The sequence below is a fragment of the Argopecten irradians genome, unplaced genomic scaffold, assembly GCF_041381155.1.
Source record: "Argopecten irradians isolate NY unplaced genomic scaffold, Ai_NY scaffold_0180, whole genome shotgun sequence".
NCBI classification, from domain to species: domain Eukaryota; kingdom Metazoa; phylum Mollusca; class Bivalvia; order Pectinida; family Pectinidae; genus Argopecten; species Argopecten irradians.
In genome coordinates this window covers 61,708-68,146 of record NW_027187647.1, presented here as the reverse complement: position 1 = coordinate 68,146, position 6,439 = coordinate 61,708, and the positions used below count along the sequence as shown (strand labels likewise).

General features: G+C 33.1%; 1 long non-coding RNA gene across 1 annotated transcript; it reads left to right on the top strand.

Annotated features, from left to right (window-relative positions):
* Positions 1-1,178: 1,178 nt before the first annotated feature.
* Positions 1,179-5,220, top strand: LOC138311992 (uncharacterized). Its single transcript, XR_011206821.1, has 5 exons — positions 1,179-1,215; positions 1,966-2,107; positions 2,989-3,230; positions 3,979-4,120; positions 5,000-5,220. It is a non-coding gene; the product is annotated as an uncharacterized lncRNA (long non-coding RNA).
* Positions 5,221-6,439: the final 1,219 nt, after the last annotated feature.

Sequence of the window (6,439 nt, the reverse complement as noted above, 5' to 3'; positions counted from 1 at the left end):
AAGACAGCGCCAAGGGGTGAGTTAACTCATTTCATGAAAATACTAGACAGAGTTACCTTTCCATAATTGACCTGAGTATTTAATTGTGAGTATAATTTGTTTTTTTTTTCTCTATATATTTTCTCTCATATACCTCTTTGGTTCAATTATCAGTGTTATTAATTTATTCGAGATCGATAGTCGAGTGAAATTCGAGTTATCTCCCTTCCATTGTCTGTACATTTGTAGGTCTCTGGTAAACGGGTTTTTTTAGCAGTGAGATGGTGCAAATTTAGAGGCGAATTGTGTAATTCTTTCACTTCCAGATCTTGTAACTGACTAGTATACATCAATATGTGAGTGAAGGATAAGTTTAATTCTATTTTTCAAAATCATTTTTCTTTCTAATAGCCACGATTCTTTAGTTCTGTCCAGTTTTTTCGGGTTCAAATGTTGCTCTAGATTTGATTTTATCTGTCCTTGGAATCCTTCAGAGGTTAATAATTCCCTTTTTTACATCAATTGGTATACATTTGTAATTTTAGAATCATCTGATTCAGAAAATCAGGGCAAATTTGAAATTTTTGGGGCTATTTTGTATCCATATTTTATTAGCTGCACCGTAATTTCTCTGTGTTATATCAGATATATTATGACATAATATGTTATAATCATTTCTTTATGATATTCTATTGTTTACTAAAATATATATATATCTATAGTATTGAGCCAGTTCTGGAACTTTGATTTGCTTAATTGTTCAGTTCTGGATATTTTTTGCTAGAAATTCCAAAAATGGGGGGTGGGGGTAAAGAATATGAGTTATCTCCCCTGACCTCCAAGTTTAATTCAATTGGTCATATTTCCTTGTAGTACACTAACTATACTATAGTTATAAGTAAAAGTCAAAAGTCTAGGTTCAAATTTCATTGAAATATTTAAAATTTTTTATTTCAAAACTGTTTCAATTCTCATAATTTTTCTTACAGGTAATCTTCATTGTCGATACGAGTACACAGCTTGCAGTACCAGACCAACCCATGCAGCGAGCAAACTCCCATTTTGGAATCAGGACCTTATGGGACATGTAGCTTTCCAAATATGGTAAATTTGAAAAATAATGTAAAATGCTATAGGATGACAACCGGATATGACGTTTCCGTCATTCAGCGTCCCTGGACACCATTTGACTGAAACCCAAATTGCATGTATTTGACTGGAAATCGAGTGTTGAAGGTATTTTGCTTGTATTTTATAAATATTTGGTAGCTATTTTTAGTACGGAGGCCTTTCTGTCTTGATAACGACACTGTAAATATGGGTGGATTTTGTTGAAAAAAATCACATTACACATATGTTGTTAATATAGCTTAGCACATGAACCAATATCTCAGAAAGTGATTATACAGAAGATGTTTTTGTCACGATTATGACACAGGGGCTTGGGGCAGTATGACACAGGGGCTAGGGTCTTGGCCCGGGGGGGGGGGGGGTACATGTAAGAAGTCTGGTGACTTAGAATATTTAGAATATGATGTGTATTTCAATGATATTTAGTAAAACTTCTCTGAATTCGCGTGATACTCTGTGATTAGGAGTTATTCAAGCCTAATAATCTCTTTCCCTGTATTTATCTATTTATCATAATCACTATTCTATTTATCTGTATATGTAAGTCAAATATTTTATATATAAATTCATCAAATGGATATAGTGTTGTTTGGTTCTGTAAAATAAACAGTATAGTCTTCTTTTTCAAAATTAAATGTTTAAGACTGGTCAGGAATAGGTAATAGATTCAGGCTGTAGGACGGTGGTTTTTATTTTGATACTCTGGGTTCCTCCAAGTATTGACACATCCTTAAATGGCCATGAACCCTAATCGATCTATATAAAACACTTTCTGTTTTTGTGTTCATTAATCAGCTATTTAACTCTTTCATTTTAGTCATTTATTTATTAATTTATACATTTCTTCTGTTTCAGCCGAGCTTTGACCATGGTACCTTTTGGGCCGACCAGTTTAACAGCTTTTTCCTGACATGAAGACAGCGCCAAGGGGAGTTAACTCATTTCATGAAAATACTAGACAGAGTTACCTTTCCATAATTGACCTGAGTATTTAATTGTGAGTATAATTTGTTTTTTTTTTCTCTATATATTTCTCTCATATACCTCTTTGGTTCAATTATCAGTGTTATTAATTTATTCGAGATCGATAGTCGAGTGAAATTCGAGTTATCTCCCTTCCATTGTCTGTACATTTGTAGGTCTCTGGTAAACGGGTTTTTTTAGCAGTGGGATGGTGCAAATTTAGAGGTGAATTGTGTGTAATTCTTTCACTTCCAGATCTTGTAACTGACTAGTATACATCAATATGTGAGTGAAGGATAAGTTTAATTCTATTTTTCAAAATCATTTTCTTTCTAATAGCCACGGTTCTTTAGTTCTGTCCAGTTTTTCGGGTTCAAATGTTGCTCTAGATTTGATTTTATCTGTCCTTGGAATCCTTCAGAGGTTAATAATTCCCTTTTTTACATCAATTGGTATACATTTGTAATTTTAGAATCATCTGATTCAGAAAATCAGGGCAAATTTTAAATTTTTGGGGCTATTTTGTATCCATATTTTATTAGCTGCACCGTAATTTCTCTGTGTTATATCAGATATATTATGACATAATATGTTATAATCATTTCTTTATGATATTCTATTGTTTACTAAAATATATATATATCTATAGTATTGAGCCAGTTCTGGAACTTTGATTTGCTTAATTGTTCAGTTCTGGATATTTTTTGCTAGAAATTCCAAAAATGGGGGGTGGGGGTAAAGAATATGAGTTATCTCCCCCTGACCTCCAAGTTTAATTCAATTGGTCATATTTCCCTGTAGTACACTAACTATACTATAGTTATAAGTAAAAGTCAAAAGTCTAGGTTCAAATTTCATTGAAATATTTAAATTTTTATTTCAAAACTGTTTCAATTCTCATAATTTTTCTTACAGGAATCTTCATTGTCGATACGAGTACACAGCTTGCAGTACCAGACCAACCCATGCAGCGAGCAAACTCCCATTTTGGAATCAGACCTTATGGACATGTAGCTTTCCAAAAATGGTAAATTTGAAAAATATGTAAAATGCTATAGGATGACAACCGGATATGACGTTTCCGTCATTCAGCGTCCCTGGACACCATTTGACTGAACCCAATCTGCATGTATTTGACTGGAAATCGAGTGTTGAAGGTATTTTGCTTGTATTTTATAAATATTTGGTAGCTATTTTTAGTACGGAGGCCTTTCTGTCTTGATAACGACACTGTAAATTGGTGGATTTTGTTGAAAAAAATCACATTACACATATGTTGTTAATATAGCTTAGCACATGAACCAATATCTTAGAAAGTGATTATACAGAAGATGTTTTTGTCACGATTATGACACAGGGGCTTGGGGCAGTATGACACAGGGGCTAGGGTCCTGGCCCAGGGGGGGGGGGGGGTACATGTAAGAAGTCTGGTGACTTAGAATATTTAGAATATGATGTGTATTTCAATGATATTTAGTAAACTTCTCTGAATTCGCGTGATACTCTGTGATTAGGAGTTATTCAAGCCTAATAATCTCTTTCCCTGTATTTATCTATTTATCATAATCACTATTCTATTTATCTGTATATGTAAGTCAAATATTTTATATATAAATTCATCAAATGGATATAGTGTTGTTTGGTTCTGTAAAATAAACAGTATAGTCTTCTTTTTCAAAATTAAATGTTTAAGACTGGTCAGGAATAGGTAATAGATTCAGGCTGTAGGACGGTGGTTTTTATTTTGATACTCTGGGTTCCTCCAAGTATTGACACATCCTTAAATGGCCATGAACCCTAATCGATCTATATAAAACACTTTCTGTTTTTGTGTTCATTAATCAGCTATTTAACTCTTTCATTTTAGTCATTTATTTATTAATTTATACATTTCTTCTGTTTCAGCCGAGCTTTGACCATGGTACCTTTTGGGCCGACCAGTTTAACAGCTTTTTCCTGACATGAAGACAGCGCCAAGGGGAGTTAACTCATTTCATGAAAATACTAGACAGAGTTACCTTTCCATAATTGACCTGAGTATTTAATTGTGAGTATAATTTGTTTTTTTTTTCTCTATATATTTCTCTCATATACCTCTTTGGTTCAATTATCAGTGTTATTATTAATTTATTCGAGATCGATAGTCGAGTGAAATTCGAGTTATCTCCCTTCCATTGTCTGTACATTTGTAGGTCTCTGGTAAACGGGTTTTTTTAGCAGTGAGATGGTGCAAATTTAGAGGTGAATTGTGTAATTCTTTCACTTCCAGATCTTGTAACTGACTAGTATACATCAATATGTGAGTGAAGGATAAGTTTAATTCTATTTTTCAAAATCATTTTCTTTCTAATAGCCACGATTCTTTAGTTCTGTCCAGTTTTTCGGGTTCAAATGTTGCTCTAGATTTGATTTTATCTGTCCTTGGAATCCTTCAGAGGTTAATAATTCCCTTTTTTACATCAATTGGTATACATTTGTAATTTTAGAATCATCTGATTCAGAAAATCAGGGCAAATTTTAAATTTTTGGGGCTATTTTGTATCCATATTTTATTAGCTGCACCGTAATTTCTCTGTGTTATATCAGATATATTATGACATAATATGTTATAATCATTTCTTTATGATATTCTATTGTTTACTAAGTTATATATCTATAGTATTGAGCCAGTTCTGGAACTTTGATTTGCTTAATTGTTCAGTTCTGGATATTTTTTGCTAGAAATTCCAAAAATGGGGGGTGGGGGTAAAGAATATGAGTTATCTCCCCCTGACCTCCAAGTTTAATTCAATTGGTCATATTTCCTTGTAGTACACTAACTATACTATAGTTATAAGTAAAAGTCAAAAGTCTAGGTTCAAATTTCATTGAAATATTTAAATTTTTATTTCAAAACTGTTTCAATTCTCATAATTTTTTCTTACAGGAATCTTCATTGTCGATACGAGTACACAGCTTGCAGTACCAGACCAACCCATGCAGCGAGCAAACTCCCATTTTGGAATCAGACCTTATGGACATGTAGCTTTCCAAAAATGGTAAATTTGAAAAATATGTAAAATGCTATAGGATGACAACCGGATATGACGTTTCCGTCATTCAGCGTCCCTGGACACCATTTGACTGAACCCAAATTGCATGTATTTGACTGGAAATCGAGTGTGTTGAAGGTATTTTGCTTGTATTTTATAAATATTTGGTAGCTATTTTTAGTACGGAGGCCTTTCTGTCTTGATAACGACACTGTAAATTGGTGGATTTTGTTGAAAAAAATCACATTACACATATGTTGTTAATATAGCTTAGCACATGAACCAATATCTTAGAAAGTGATTACACAGAAGATGTTTTTGTCACGATTATGACACAGGGGCTTGGGGCAGTATGACACAGGGGCTAGGGTCCTGGCCCGGGGGGGGGGGGGGTACATGTAAGAAGTCTGGTGACTTAGAATATTTAGAATATGATGTGTATTTCAATGATATTTAGTAAACTTCTCTGAATTCGCGTGATACTCTGTGATTAGGAGTTATTCAAGCCTAATAATCTCTTTCCCTGTATTTATCTATTTATCAATAATCACTATTCTATTTATCTGTATATGTAAGTCAAATATTTTATATATAAAATTCATCAAATGGATATAGTGTTGTTTGGTTCTGTAAAATAAACAGTATAGTCTTCTTTTTTCAAAATTAAATGTTTAAGACTGGTCAGGAATAGGTAATAGATTCAGGCTGTAGGACGGTGGTTTTTATTTTGATACTCTGGGTTCCTCCAAGTATTGACACATCCTTAAATGGCCATGAACCCTAATCGATCTATATAAAAACACTTTCTGTTTTTGTGTTCATTAATCAGCTATTTAACTCTTTCATTTTAGTCATTTATTTATTAATTTATACATTTCTTCTGTTTCAGCCGAGCTTTGACCATGGTACCTTTTGGGCCGACCAGTTTAACAGCTTTTTCCTGACATGAAGACAGCGCCAAGGGGAGTTAACTCATTTCATGAAAATACTAGACAGAGTTACCTTTCCATAATTGACCTGAGTATTTAATTGTGAGTATAATTTTTGTTTTTTTTTCTCTATATATTTCTCTCATATACCTCTTTGGTTCAATTATCAGTGTTATTAATTTATTCGAGATCGATAGTCGAGTGAAATTCGAGTTATCTCCCTTCCATTGTCTGTACATTTGTAGGTCTCTGGTAAACGGGTTTTTTTTAGCAGTGAGATGGTGCAAATTTAGAGGTGAATTGTGTAATTCTTTCACTTCCAGATCTTGTAACTGACTAGTATACATCAATATGTGAGTGAAGGATAAGTTTAATTCTATTTTTCAAAATCATTTTTCTTTCTAA